We start from the raw sequence: 13,558 nt of genomic DNA, 5'->3' as shown, positions 1-13,558 counted from the left end.
TGTAATTAGCATTACTGTGAGGGCTAAGACCTTAACACAAAGACCGCTTCAAGCCTACAGAGTCTCTATAACATTTACAGTCATTTCGATTTTTTAGCATTTCCGTATATGCCTCCCTGTTGCAAATATTTATCTGACGTTTTAACTAACAAACTCCGTCAAACTGCCTCTGCACGCCTTCAGGCGCCAGGGTCGTGCGTGCACCATAGTTAATTTCATAATTGTGTATATATAAAACGTCTTGTGCAGCTCATTGGGTGGGGTATAAAAAACTTAAACTACACCTTTTTTTGTTATTCTGCGCTACTTTAGTAGAAATAAATGAAGGCTTCCACTTATACTTAAACTACACCTTTTTTTGTTATTCTGCGCTACTTTAGTAGAAATAAATGAAGGCTTCCACTTATACTTAATATTTACGTCTCTGTCGTCTGGAAATGCTGATGACGACATGCAGTTCAGAAGAGCTTAACCGAATGTTCTTCGGATTATTCGAAGTGAAGTAATAAAAACAATATATTGACTGCAGTGCCCAAGTCTATGAGCATTGTTACGACACAAAAGAAACGGGGTTTATTTAATAAGCTTCTAAGCGAGCCTCAGACTGGTCAAAAGGCCCACCTTCGCTTCCTGCTTTCTCCCGCTCACACTTCTTCCGCTCATGTAGCTACATTTACTGTAACATTTCTTCATGGAGGAACCGTCTTATGGTCGACGCCAGGTGAAATAAAGAGCTCATGTTGATACTCATGTGAGCATTGCCAATCGGCCAAAATTGGGTCCCATTCGGCGCATATTCAAGGCTTAAAGCATGCGGCAGTGCTTCGTGACGCCAGACCCTGAAGTGCGACTGGCCTTGCGGATTAGAAAATTCTAGACTTGCTCCGCTGTGCCCTGAAACGAATGCCCCGCAATGTCTTTCTCGGAAATTCTTGCGTTGGCTTACTTGCAGAATTTCAAGATATCATCAATGTAGGTAGTGCAAGTCACCCCTGGTAGCTGTTCTCTCTGTGCCAGGGTGTGCTTGCGCGTACCTTTTTTTTTGCGTACTAATCACCGAAGCATTCCTATAGCTCATCGAAGAAATGCTTCCACGTCGTTAATATTGATTCATGACTTTCAAAGCACATCAGGGCAGTGTCAGTCAGTGCGAACTCAACGTTGATTAGTTGGCAGTGTCCCAGTCGTTGGACTTGCTCACTCGTTGTAATGCCTAAGCCGCTCGTCCACATCTTGATCTGCTTTCCCGGTGAAAACCAGAGGTTCTCGGCAATAGTGCCGCGTGCCATCAGGCATTGATCCCAGAGTGGCAGACGTCGGAACCTGAGCGTCTCCGTCGTTGGACGTCAGCAGGCTAAGGTGGTAGTCCGGCGAGGCGACGACTGCGGCGAAGAATACATGTTTCCGGGTCCATCAATACTTCAATTACCCGCAACCTCCACACAAGCTATTACGACACGAAAGAAACGGGGTTTATTTAATAAACCTCACACTTCAAGGCCAGACGGGCTAAAGCGTCATTCTTCTTCGTTCCCCCCGCTTGCACTTTTTCTTCCACTCATGCGACTACATATGCCGTAATAGCATACCAAATTACTGCGCCAAAGGGAGTCTCTGTAGACTTCGGCTATATTTACGCTAATTTATACTTCAGAATAATGTTTAGCACTCCGAGAAAACTGGCGTGTACACGGCTGGATATGATGAAGTGCGCGCCAAAAAACTGACACCCATTTTAGGACGTGCTTCTTAATTTACACTACAATCATTCATCGCAGCTGTGTACGCTTTAAAAATTTTATTGGAAGTACAGCTGTCCCAAACATACGTTACTTGTTTTTATTATTTTTATGTTCCCGGTGGCGAACGCTATTTATAGGAAACAACCAGAAACCTTCTTACCGCTACTCTTTCCTAAATTGTGACATATCAGCGTTCCATTGAGTTGCTTCCTGATGATTATTTTTTCATGCATTTGTATCAGCAAACTTGAGCTGCACCGGAACCCAAATCCTTCAAAGCAAGAACCCAATACTACATCGAGGCATCCTAGCGCTTTCGAGATCCTTTAGACAGTAGGTCACGTGCATGTCACTGTAACCGAAAGCGTACAGGTGTGCCCCTGCAGACTTGGACCTGTATTAACAAAGAGCTCTTTCGCTAGAATTGTTCGTAAGCAAAAACATTCAGCCAATCACGATGCTGTACATTTTAGCGAAAGCGACTGGCGAGGGGCAAAGAGCACTTACGAACTAAAATCTTTGTGAATTTCGTCCCTGTTTTCTTGAACATGACTATCGCATGTGTGCAACAGTTGTTACAATGAGATAAGCAATTTTTTAATGAACAATGTTATATTTACAGCTGACGACGAGTAAGTTGCTTAACTTTGCCTTCGTAGCTAAACCTACCGCTTTTACTGTTTTCGCGACTCCAGTGTTATTTCGGCATGACACGCGGTAATGCAAAACGGAGCTTTTATTTATTGTAGTTTTGTGCAAAAATCAGCGACATACGAAAAGGTACTTTTAATATCTCAAAGCCTGAGAAATGTTACAAGCTAGCTCTAAAAGGTTGCGGACGAAACTTCAAGCCCGAAAAAATACGTAATTCTCACCAGTACATTTGCACATTGAAGCATTGCATAACGCCTGCAGTCATAGCGCTTGAAAGCATTACTTTGCTCTTCGCACAGGCATTTGGCCTCTTCAGGCCGGCGGGAAAAGCTTGTATCATTTAGGAGATTGTGATTAAGCTAACGTAAACACGACGCACAATAGCGGACGAACTCAGGCAACGAAATAAATTTTTCAGGTGCAACATCCCTCATTTATAAGACTCGCGATCTAACCTCCCCGTAATTCAACAGTAGACCAGAAATTTGATATGGACATGCGCTTCGGGCATGTGATCCGTGCCTTATACCATATGGCAGTAGCAGTCCTCGTAGTTTTGAATTTCAACTGAACACTGGCCCAGAAAACAAAATTGCACAGAAAACAAACACGCACAGAAAACAAAATTGAGACACCAATATGAAACGTCCACGCATATATTACTTTTAGCAGGTGGCATCGAGGACGGGGCCCTTATAAGAAAGCAGCGACCACGATCGGCTGCTGTCTTCGTATGCATCTCGTCGTGCTGCAACACAGCATGTTACACTACAATCTCGCCCATTTGTCCATCTTGCAACAAAAAAATTGGAGGACGCTTAAGCTTCGCCTTCAAGAGTGGAACGCGATAGCTTTATCGCACCCCGTTCGCACCACCTACTCAAACGCGCTACGCCAGCCAAACGTCGCGATCGGCAGAGATAGCCGGGCCCGAAGCGCCATGAAGGCGACCGCGGGCATGGGGCGAGTGGAGCGCCACGTGTCGGGGCAGCGCCGTACATTGTGAGGAGGGGGTCTTCTTTGTTTGCCGCAAGATGGCTATGCATGTACGCAGAGCGCAGAAGTTTAGCGGAAACGTACCTCGCTACTCGTGAAACTGCGACTTCTGTAAGTTACATGGTCACAATTACCGATATACACCGCAGTGTAACTTTCTACGGCACGTTTCTAAGGCTACACCACATTCACTAGAGGTGATTTTGTCCCGCTTTGAAGGAACGAACTCGTGGCTGAGTGGTAGCGTCTCCGTCTCACACTCCCGAGACCCTGGTTCGATTCCCACCAGCTCATCTTGCAAGATGTTTTGTATTTATGAAGTGCCTTCTGGGATTTATCGCTCACGGCCAACGCCACGGACGCCGACACCGACGCCGACGACACCGGCTTTTCTGCGACACGAACTCCTTAACGCCGTCGCGTTAAAATTGTGCGAAGGGCCGGGGCAGGGAGGCGAAAGCTGTTAAGAACGCGGGCGACTCAGGTGTTTACGGCGGTCTTTCGAGCTTTGTCTACTGGGTGATCATCGCTAAGCTTTCTGGCATTTTAAAGAATCGCCTGTTGCAGATAACCTAATTCTAGTCCTCCAGAACTATGCAGAGAGGCGGACATCACTTAGATAACAAATGGATACATATGTTAAACAAATTAACCGAAAAAACAGTAAATACCTTTTTACGGCACATATTGAAATTTACGAATTGTAGCCAGTGAGTTTACAAGGCGTATACACTTGAATTTTTTGAATGTCAACAGTTACGATACAAGCGCACCGAAGTCGGCGAAAAAATGCGCTTTTTCACTTACGTTTTTAACAAAGTGGTCTTATATGCATTGAAGTACAAAATTAACTGGAACGTTTCATCTGTTTCCAGTACTTTTGATCCGAAAAATCAATAGATCAAGAAACATGAAAAGACAGGCGGGACGCTGGTGAAAGGACGAGACATCAAGAAAGGGCCCTATACGCTAGAAAGAGCAGAACTAAAGGAGGACAGCAGGGTCAGGTTGAAAATCAATGTTTTAGGTATTTCCAGCGTTTTCAAAACTAGGAAAAATTAAGACAAGAAAGACAAAAGGACCAGTAGGACACTGGTGAATGGACGAGTCAGCAAGAAAAGGCCCAGTGTACTCGAAAGAGCATTACTTTAAGGGGTATGCTGGGCTAGTTTGAATGTATGCAAATTCGTGCATTTCCAGCGCTTTTGAAAAATAGAAAAAATGAAGAGAAGAAAGTCGAAGAAAAGGTAGGACGCTGGTGAACGGACGAGACAGCAACAAAGGGCCCAATGTACTAGAAAGAGCAGTGCTTAAAGAGGACAGCTGGGCTAATTGGAATGTCGACAATTTCATGCATTTCCAGCACTTTAAAGAAATAGAAATAAAGTAAGGATAGAACGAAGACGAGAGGACAGTAGGACCTGTCCTTTAGGTTTTTCTAACTTTCTCCAACTTTTTTAACTCGCTGTAAACGCATTAAATTGTCGCTCAAACTAGCCCAGATGTCCGCTTTATTTACATGAACGCGCATGTATTCCATCTCACACTTTGGTAAATAAGATCTCAAAACTGTTGTCATCCTGGAGATTCATTTCAACTGGGTACGCTTAGCAATATCTCAAGTTACAATTCGTAAATTGCACTGTTTCGTAAAGTATATCTTCGGGAGTTAGTGAATTTCTAATATTTAGTTGAATATGTGTTTCGGCTTTTTGTACTAGCAAGGTTCGCCTCTTCGAATAATCCAGCTCAGAGAAAAGAGTTACGCTATCTACAACAGGCGATTTTCAAAAACTTCCTGGTAACTTAGAAATTATCGTCCCATATAGTCAATACTATAGTGCGAATCTCATAAACCACTCAAGTGTCTCAGTGTGCAAATTTTCTGGGGAATAAGAGGTGATCCATAAGTACCCAAATACCTAGATAAATGGGAGGAGAGGGAGGCTCTGGCCCCCACCAGAAATGATCGTCCGTTATAGTCTGCACTGTAGTGCAGGTCTCATATAGCCCGCTCAAGTATATCAGTGCAAAAACTTTCTTAGCAACAAGAGATGTGTCAGAAGTACCGGTATACCTAGGTCACTGGGAGAAGAGGGAGGGTCTGGCCCCCACCAGAAATGATCATCCGGTGTACTCTGTACTCAAGTGCAGGTCTCATAGCTCACTCAAGTGTACAAGGGAACAAGGTTTCTGAGCAACAAGAGGTGTGTCTGAAATACCGGCATGCCTGGGTCAGCGGGACAAGAGGGAACCTCTGGCCCTCACCAGAAATGATCTCCCTGTATAGTCTGTACTCTAGTGCAGGTCTCATCCCACTCAAGTACCTCAGTGAACAAACTTCTGAGCAACAAGAGGTGTGTCAGAAGTACCGGTATGCCTAGGTCGGTGGGAGAAGAGGCAGGCTCCGGCCCCCATCAGAAATGATCGTCCGGTATAGTCTATGCTCTAATGCAGAACTCATAGCCCACTCAAGTGTACCAGAGAACACACTGTCTGAGCAACAAGAGGTGTGTCAGAAATATCAGCATGCCTAGATCAATGGGAGGAAAGGGGAGCTTGGCCTCCACCAAAAATGATTGCCCCGTATAGTCTGCACTCAATGCAGGTCTCATAGCCCACTCAAGTATCTCAGTGAGCAAACTTTCTGAGCAACAAGAGGTCAGTCAGAAATACCAGCCCGCCTAGATCGGTGGGAGAAGAGGGAGGCTCTGGCTCCCACCAGAATTGATCTCCCCGTATAGTCAACACTATAGTTGAGGTATCACCACCCACTCAAGTAGATCAGTGAACAAACTTTATGACCAACAAGAGGTATGTCCGAAGTACTGGCATGCCTAGGTCGGTGGGAGGAGAGGGAGGCACTGGACCCCGCCAGAAATGATCGTCCTATATAGTCTGTGCTCTAGTGCAGATCTCATAGCCCACTCAAGTGTACCAGTGAACAAACTTCCTCAGCAACAATAGGTGTGTCAGAAGTATCGGCATGCCTAGGTAAATGTGAAGAGAGGGAGCCTTGGCCTCCACCGAAAATGATTGCCCCGTAGAGTCTGTATTCTATTGCAGGTCTCATAGCCCACTCAAGTATCTCAGTGAGCAAACTTTCTGAGCAACAAGAGGTTTGCCAGAAGTACCGGCGCGGCTAGGTCGTTTGGAGAAGAGGGAGGCACTGGCCCCCACCAGAATTGATCTCCCCATATAGTCAGCACTCTAGTGCAAATATTATCGCTCACTCAAGTATATCAGTGAACAAACTTTATGACCAATAAGAGGCATGTCCGAAGTACTGGCATGCCTAGGTAGGTGGGAGGAGAGGGAGGCACTGGCCCCCACCAGAAATTATCGTCCGATATAGTCTGTGCTCTAGTGCAGATCTCATAGCCCACTCAAGTGTACTAGTGCACAAACTTCCAGAGCACCAATAGGTGTCAGCCGTATCGGCATGCCTAGATCCTAGATCAATAGGAGGAGAGGGAGGCTTGGCCTCCACCGAAAATGATCGCCCCGTATAGTATGTACTCTAGTGCACGTCTCATAGCCCACTCAAGTATCTCAGTGAGCAAACTTTCTGAGCAACAAAAGGTGTGTCAGAACTACCGGCGCGCCTAGATCAGTGGGAGAAGAGGGAGGCACTGGCCCCCACCAGAATAGATCTCCCCGTATAGTTATCACTCTAGTGCGGGTCTCATAGCGCACGCAAGTATGTCAATGAACAAGGTTTAGGGCCAACAAGAGGTGTGTCCGAAGCACCGGCATGCCTAGGTCAGTGGGAGGTGAGGGAGGCACTGGCCCCCACGAGAAATGATCGTCCGGTATAGTCTGTGCTCTAGTACAGGTCCCATAGCCCACTCAAGTGTACCAGTGAACAAACTTTCTGAGAAACAAGAGGTGTGTCAGAAATATTGGCATGCCTAGATCAATGGGAGGAGAGGGAGGCTTGGCCTCCACCAAAAATGATCGCCCCGTATAGTCTTTATTCTATTGCAGGTCTCATAGCCCACTCATGTATCACAGTGAGCAAACTTTCTGAGCAACAAGAGGTTTGTCTGAAGTACCGGCGTGCCTAGGTCGTTTGGAGAAGAGGGAGGCACTGGCCCCCACCAGAAATGATCTCCCCGTTTAATCTGTTCTCTAGTGCAGGTCTCATAGCCCACTCAATTATCTCAGTGAACAAACTTCGTGAGCAACAAAAGGTGTGTCGGAAATACTAGCATACCTAGGTCGCTGGGAGGAGAGGAGGTCTCTGGCCCCCACCAGGGATCTTTTTGTGGTTCTTTCAGTGCTGACCCACGGCACGAAACAATATGCTGGATCGGCAGCTTCCATCTACGCACGACTAGTAATGATGTCAATTGTATTAGTTTTTAAAACACGAAGGCTTATATTAGTCGTGAATGGACGTTTATAAACCTTTAGTTGGGTGTTAGCACCACTGATTATTTTTGTTGTGTCCCATTTGCCTACAAATTGTTTATCATCAGAATAATTCAAGGCTACAAGAAGAAAACCTGGCTCGCCAATTGTTCACCCGCAATAGAAATGTAGGTGTCATAACATTTTTTCCACTATTTGAAGTGGGTTTGTTGAAAATGCACATAACAGCCATTTTATTGTTCTTTGAGGTTCAGCTGTGTTGCGTGCTAAGCTCACGACTGTTTATGTAGAGCTGTTAACTGTTATACGTTCACCCTTCAGTTCATTCCATAATTAACAGTGCACATGCATTAACAAATTACGACTATTTCTAAAACGCGTGTAGCTAAGTATAAATGACATTCTCACGATGGGTAACTATAGTTATTTTGCACATTACACATTTATTTCTTTATTATGTGAAAGCCATCGAATGGCACAAATAAGAGACTAAATTGGACTATATATTCTCACACAACAAAACTGGCTTAAGAGGAAGCTTTAGCTCGAGTGCTCCTACTTAAATACACGTAAAAGAAGAATTAGTTTTTCGCGGCAACCACTGCACCGAATTTGATGAGGTTTGTTGCATTTAAAAGACAAACTTAAAATCTAGTGACTGTTGGTTTCAAATTTTTGGGTTAGGTGGTCAACTTTTTATTAAAAATTGGCGAAAATCGAAAATTAAAAAAAACGAAACTATTATGTTTACAACTCTGTAGCTCAACCACTAAAAATGATAATACAATTCTGTGAATTGCACCTAATAGTACATCTAACGCGGACAAAATTGATATGTTACAGATGAACATGAAAAATCATTTATCATAGGGAAATACAACTTTTGCAGCACCGTTGTATCCAACGTAAAAAATTCATGTAAGATGTAAAATGACAAATTGAGTTTGTTCGCTTTGAATCCTCTAATGGATGACGTTTCCAGAACCGCGATATCAGTTCTTGATGCAGAGCTATAAATTTGTAAACTTCGTGTTATTATTTTTTTGCGAACTTCCAAACTTTCGAAATTTTTTTAAACAATATCCAGGGCCTAAATCGAAATTCCGCTTCTTACAGTCACTAGAACTTACCTTTCTCTTTCAAATGCAACACATTTCGTGAAAATCGGTCCAAGGGTTATCTCATAAAAACGTTTTTGCGTTTTACATGTATTTGAATAGGCCGCGTCGGAGTGGGGCCCGAGCTAAAGCTTCCTCTTAGAAGCTTAACTCGTGTGCTCCTACATAAATAGCACGTGCAACCACTGCACCAAATTTGACGAGGTTTGTTGAATTTAAAAGAAAACTTGGGATCTAGTGACTGTTGGTTTCGGATTTTAATGCGACAGCGTTAAGGAACTCGTGTCGCAGAAAAGCCGGTGTTGTCGGCGTCGGCGTCCACGGTGTTGGCCGTGAGCGATAAATAATGGCAGGCGCTTCATAAATAAAAAGCAACTTCGAAGATGGGCTGGGTGGGAATCGAACCAGGGTCTCCGGAGTGTGAGACAGAGACGCTACCACTCAGCCACGAGCTTTTTTTTTATTTATTGCCTTTTCACAAACGCAAACAAAAAGGTCAATTACACGACATGTACATATTCTAAAAACACCAGCCACAACTCGGCCAGTGTAAGGTGTTTAAAAGGGCTTCACAGAAGCCAGTTGGTCTAGTACAGGAAGCCATTCCGGGGGTTCACATAGTGCTCTGAACAAGTTGCGTGTGTATTTCGAGCATCGAACTCGTGGCTGAGTGCTCTTGCTGAGGCTCACTCAGCAAGAGCACTCAGCCACGAGTTCGATGCTCGGAAGAAGTACAAAAGCGCTTCTAGTGAATGTGGTGTTGCCTTAGAAACGTGCCGTACAATGTTATACTGCGGTGCATATCGGTAATTATGGGCATGTAACTTACAGAAGTCGCATTTACATGAGTAGCGCAGTACGTTTCCGCAACATTTCTTCTGTGCTTACCGCACACGCAGAGCCATCTTGCGGCAAACACAGAAGACTCCCTACTCTCAATGTACGGCGCTGCCCCGATAGGTGGCGCGCCACGCGCGCATTGGGGCTGTGCGCGGACCGGTGCCAGGCGCGCCGCGGTCCCGACTCCCTCTCCCCTGACGACGCTTCGCCGTTCTCCACATGGGTTGCAGACCCAAGCGCCGTTCGTTTCTTTAGATTACTATCTATCTATCTCTCTGCCCGTGCCGGTGACGACGTTCGGCTGGCGTAGATCGTTTCCTCCTCCGAGACACTGAGTTCTTTGGTTCGTTCCATTTGCTCAGGCGCACCATTTCGTTGCCGCGCCGAACACTGCGTTGCTCGACGCTCACCGCGTCCGATGCGGGGCGCCTCGTAAGTGATCGCTGCGCCGTAGCACATTGTCTTACACCCCTTGGCGGGTCGATGGGAACGCTGTCGCGTTCCACTCTTGAAGGCGAAGCTTAAGCTTCCTCCAATTTTTTTCTTTAGGTTGTCAATTTTTTATTAAAAATTAGCAAATATGAAAGATTTTAAGAAAGGGAGAATATCAGGTTTACAACTTTGTAACTCAGAGATGAAAAGCAATACATATATATATATATATATATATATATATATATATATATATATATATATATATATATATATATATATATATTTATATTTATATATATATATATACACATATATATATATATATATATATATTTCCGTGTCCCGTGCATTGGGGGCATAATAAGGATCCTCATGTGGTCAAAATAACTAAATCCTGAATTTGGCAGGTAAAACCTCAGATTAGATAATTTATATGCGGCTGTGTGTGTATATATATATTCAAAAACACTGCAATTTATTCAGCGTTTTCGCTGAACAGCAGTACGAAAACTCAGTTTCGAATGTGGCACCTGCTAATGCTTGTTCCCGACATAACGTCCGCGTAGACAGAGTTCTATAGCGTAAAATAACACTGATGGCTAGCCCATTTGAAGCGATTCTGTGTCGGTTACCTTATCGAATACTGTTACAAGAAATTGCAGTTCACGTTTTGTACTGAAAGAGCACACCAGATGTTCAATAACGAAGGCTATTGGAACTTGAAGCCCACTGGGTCCATGTTTTGCCCGTGCACTGAAAAGGATGTGCTGTTGTTTGTCAAAGTGATTGCTCGCTGAAAGGCATCATTCTAATATGTGCTTCACTATTACGAAAATTCCCTGTATTATCGCAAAGATTCCCTTCCTCCTCGTCGTCCCAATTTGGGGACGAAAATTTCCCTAATAGGGAAAAATTTACTGCGCGGAACATCACTGCTGCCCGTCCGTCCCCCTTAGTCCCGCGTGGACGCCAGCGCCGCACTTTCACCTGGCTGTCGAGGTGCGAAACCCGGCGGCTATCACTACCTCTCCCTCATAGATGGCGCAACAGTGGCCCAATTGCTTGCACGAGCTGGTGCTTCCGCAAGGGACTTTGTCGGTTGCGGATAGCACGTCATAGTTGGCGCTGCGGGAATAGTCGCCGGGGGCACTGATAAACGTTTCGAGAGAAGGGTGTATGTCAGGTAGGGGCCGTCGATCGGCGTCGAGTGCACCCCGGCAAACACACGCACTCAGTCTAGGGCGCACAAAGAAGCGAGCTTGGTGGAGAAGCCGTGGCGCTAGTAGTAACTAGTCAACACAATCATTTGAAATGTAATTTCAGAGATTGGCGTATTAGCTAAAATATACGCCGCACTCCACAACTCAAAATGTTAGGATATATATATATATATATATATATATATATATATATATATATATATATATATATATATATATAGAAACAGAGAGAGAGGGAGAGAGAATGGGAACTAACGGGCCTGACTTTTGTCACAACCAGGTCGCAATCATATGGAGCTATAATGAAAGCACAGAGGAAGTTACAGTGATAAGCTAAAGGATTATGAGAGTGGACAAACAAAACAACTTGCGCCCGGTGGGAGCGGAGCGCACAACTTCCGCTTCACGCGTGCATTGCACTACCAGTTTTGCTACGCAAGTAGCTGTTCTCACGTCAAATTACTCGGGTAGTTAAGAATGCGTACAATGTCTAATTAAGTGTGGGTTATCTAGCGCCACTCAGGGCAACAAGGGCGGATCAGGAACATTGTTTCTACCGACGGCGTCACGTAGTACATCAACTTCAAGCGGGCACCTATCCAGGATTATATTGTTTGGGGGGGGGGGGAGGGGGGCACCAATCCAAGGATACCTTTCTATGCACATGAGGGGGCGGTACCTTTACTAGTACAATTGTGAATAATGACCATCGTTCCACACAAAGATGCGTAAACCCGCAAAAAAGAAATGAAATAAGCTCTGTCTCACAGGTACGTCTGTCAGATACACCTCTCCTTTAATTGACAAACAAGGAACCACATCAAGTGGACTCGGGCATGAAGGAAGCGCAAGAAGAACACTGCCAAGAACAAGTAAACAAGCGGAAGTGTAAAATCAAGGTTTCTAATATTTTTTTTAATTAGCTCTCGAAGAATAATAGAGAAAGGAATGTGCGTAACAATCACAGTTCTTTTCGATCCCTCATTCACTGGTCCACTAAGTTAAGTGCCAAAACTGACCCGTATTGTTATTTGGGAAGTAGCGTAAAGATGCGTGGCCGCCATTCCCGTACAACCGCGTAGAGCACAGGTCGCCGCGGTTCTAGACGTACTACGCCCACCCCGGAAGGTGAGACCCTCGCCATGGAATGAACGAGTAAGAGGGCAACTGAAAGGCCCAATTTTCCCTAGCCATAACCATATGAAGCCAAGATTAGCATAGAAGTAATCACGATTTGGATTCATGTGTAGAAAGGATAAACTAAAGGTAAATGAAGGTTAAGTAAAAAATATCTTGTAAGAAGTAAGAACGCCCGCACAGAGAAATATAAGCACAGAGAAACTCCATTTTATTATGCTTTTTGATGCATGTACTACGTTCGCTCATCACCTTAATTGCTATCACTGACCTCGTTGACGCCGATTTCTTTATACTGTGCACCCTTCAGTCTGCAGTATGCTTCGAGACAGGGCACCTTCGGGATTCTCGCACTATTCCACGCAGCGGACGGTTCGGCTTCTTTCGCGTCCAAACAGGATATTTTCCCCACCGTGGTGTCGACTTTTCTGCTGTCCTGTAAAAGGCATCAGCTTCACAGCACAGTTGAAGAGTTCATTCTGCTGTTTCCGCCATAGGCACATGTTCGTTTCGTCGACGTGGAACTCGCGCTTAGCTGGGAGGCTTAGCGTTTCTTCCGTGCCGGATCTCGGAGACCATGCTGCCACGTAGGGCTTAATATTGCAGCCGTGAGGTAATGTTTTTGGTAGTAGCCACCAAGCTGCACCGTCGGTTCTAAATCGACTCTAGCTCTGGACCTTTAAAAAAGTAACGCTAAACGTTTGAAAAAACACGGCACTTTGAGTTTACCAGAAAACCTGAGGTGTAATTTCGTGTCTTTGTCCTCTCTCCATGACAGTGAAACAGCACAGCCTCTAGCGGTGCCTCGAGAACAAATTATGTAATTCTTGACTTTAGCCCATTATCGAGTTTCCTTTCCGTGACTCCACTCTGAATGCTTTTGAGATGTCTGGGATAGGTGATGCCAGCGGGAAAAACTCGAACATTTTCATGAGGTTTTCTCTGCCATCCAAAGCTATACCTTTCCCGCTCACTGAACACCTCAATTATTCGGAAAGAGTAATTTGCTTGAGTTGCCATACACCTTCTCTTTCCCTTCCGT

At 44.9% G+C, this 13,558-nt stretch overlaps 1 protein-coding gene across 1 annotated transcript in view; it reads left to right on the top strand.

Annotated features, from left to right (window-relative positions):
- Positions 1-2,369: 2,369 nt before the first annotated feature.
- The window catches only part of LOC135909138 (uncharacterized), a 73,900-nt gene continuing 62,711 nt past the window's right edge, over positions 2,370-13,558 (top strand). The window contains exon 1 of the mRNA XM_065440955.1: positions 2,370-2,374. The gene's annotated coding sequence lies outside the window, so the exon portion shown is untranslated. The remainder of the gene's footprint in view (positions 2,375-13,558) is intronic.

This window comes from Dermacentor albipictus, chromosome 4 (assembly GCF_038994185.2).
Source record: "Dermacentor albipictus isolate Rhodes 1998 colony chromosome 4, USDA_Dalb.pri_finalv2, whole genome shotgun sequence".
Taxonomy (NCBI): domain Eukaryota; kingdom Metazoa; phylum Arthropoda; class Arachnida; order Ixodida; family Ixodidae; genus Dermacentor; species Dermacentor albipictus.
Note: the sequence above shows the minus strand (reverse complement) of the source record. Positions and strands in the feature narration are given on the sequence as shown.